The sequence below is a fragment of the Pelophylax lessonae genome (assembly GCF_965119305.1).
Source record: "Pelophylax lessonae genome assembly, chromosome: 1".
NCBI classification, from domain to species: domain Eukaryota; kingdom Metazoa; phylum Chordata; class Amphibia; order Anura; family Ranidae; genus Pelophylax; species Pelophylax lessonae.
This window is the reverse complement of record NC_138768.1, coordinates 306,737,394-306,739,822: the sequence shown is the minus strand read 5'-3', so window position 1 is coordinate 306,739,822 and position 2,429 is coordinate 306,737,394.

The following is a 2,429-nucleotide window of genomic DNA, read 5'->3' as shown; positions in this document are numbered from 1 at the left end:
TGGGCCCAAAGTTTCAATATTTTGTGTGTCCACCATTATTTTCCAGAACTGCCTTAACCCTCTTGAGCATGGAGTTCACCAGAGCTTCATAGGTTGCCACTGGAGCCCTCTTCCACTCCTGTATGACGACATCACAAAGCTGGTGGAAGTTAGAGACTCTAAGCTCCTCCACCTTCCATTCGAGGATGCCCCACAGATGCTCAATAGGGTTTAGGTCTGGAGACATGCTTGGCAGTCCATCACCTTTACCCTCAGCTTCTTTAGCAAGGCAGTTGTCGTCTTGGAGGTGTGTTTGGGATCTTTATAGTTTTGGAATACTGCCCTGCGGCCCAGTCTCTGAAGGGAGGGAATCATGCTCTGCTTCAGTATGTCACAGTACATGTTGGTGATCATGGTTCCCTCAATGAACTGTAACTCCCCAGTGCTGGCAGCACCCATGCAGCCCCAGACCATGACATTCCCATCACCATGCTTGATTGTAGGCAAGACACACTTGTCTTTGTACTCCTCACCTGGTTGCCGCCACACATGCTTGACACCATCTAAACCAAATAAGTTTAACTTGTTCTCATCCTACCTCAGGACATGGTTCCTGTAGTCCATGTCCTTAGTCTGCTTGTCTTCAGTTGTTTGCTGGCTTTCTTGTGCATTATCTTTAGAAGAGGCTTTCTTCTGGGACGACAGCCATGCAGACCAATTTGATGCAGTGTGCGGCGTATGGTCTGAGCACTGACAGGCTGACCTCCCTACCCAATAAACCTCTGCAGCAATGCTGGCAGCACACATAAGTCTATTTCCCAAAGACAACCTCTGGATAGGACGCTGAGCACTCAACTTCTTTGGTCGAAAATGGCGAGGCCTGTTCTGAATGGAACAATGGAACCTGTCCTGTTAAACCACTACATGGTCTTGGCCACTGTGCCGCAGCTCAGTTTTAGCATCTTGACAATCTTCTTATAGCCTAGGCCATCTTTATGTAGAGCAACAATTCTTTTTTCAGATCCTAAGAGTGTTCTTTGCCATGAGGTGCCATGTTGAACTTCCAGTGACCAGTATGAGTAAGAACCATAACACCAAATTTAACACACCTGCTCCCCATTCACACCTGAGACCTTGTAACACTAACGAGTCATATGACACCAGGGAGGGAAAATGGCTAATTGGGCCCAATTTGGATATTTCACTTAGGGGCGTACTCACTTTTGTTAAAAGCAGTTTAGACATTAATGTCTGTGTGTTGAGTTATTTTAAGGGGACAGCAAATGTACACTGTTATACAAGCTGTACACACAGTACTTTACATTGTAGCAAAGTGTCGCATAGAAAGATATAATAAAATATTTACAAAAATGTGAAGTGTGTACTCACTTTTGTGAGATACTGTATATGCAAAGCATGCAGGGAATCCAGGCAGTTATGGCCAAATAGTGTAGGGGTTGGCACTCCTGCTTGGCAGCACTAGGGTGGTTAGTTCAAATACCAACCATGGCACTACCACCCTGGAGTTGGCATGTTCTCCCTGTGCCTGCGTGGGTTTTCTCTGGGTACTCCGGTTTCCTCCCAAACTCCAAAGACATGTTGGTAGGTTAATTGGCTCCTGACTGAATTTGCCCTAGTATGTGTATGTATAAATGTAAGTTGGAGATCTTAGATTGTAAGCTCCTACAGGGAAGGGACCAATGTGAATATATTGTATATGTGTAAAGCGCTGTGTAAATTGATGGCGCTATAAAAGTGCCTGTAATAAATAAAAGAGATGGCCAGCAGACAGGTAGAACTCAAGACATGAAAGTTTGTATGATAATATTATAAGAGTGTGTGCTGTAACTATAGACCTTTTTAGGCCCCTTTCACACACGGAGTCCGTCAGGCGGATTCCATTTTTCTCAGCGGGGGATTGATCCGCCGATCCCCCGCTAAGCAGGCAGATGACAGCTGTGTCTCCGTGCTGTGTGGGGAGACACAGCTATCAGGTCCATGTGCATCTCTAAGGGGGAATCGGATGGGAACGGACTGTCTGTCCGTTCTCATCTAAACCAAACCGCCAGATGGATGGAAAATAGGGTTTCCATCCGTCCGGTTTTGATGGATCGGATCGGATGTCAGCGGACATGTCTCCGCTGACATCCGCTGCCCCATAGAGATGCATGTGGCGTCCGTTAAGATCTGCCAAAAAAACTGACAGGCGGATCTGAACGGACTCCCTGTGTGAAAGGGGCCTAAAGAAAAAGATGAATTCTGGAGTTCAGCCTTAAAAATGTTGACATTCTGACATGCTTGTTCTGGGCCAGTGATTCACACAGGTGGAAGTTAAGTGTTACTAAACCCAGGACCCTGCATTCACTATATCTGGTGTAACACAATAAACATGGAAATGCAATAGTTTTAGTAAATGTAAACTGCTAAATACCCGTTCTTATCAGCTGCCT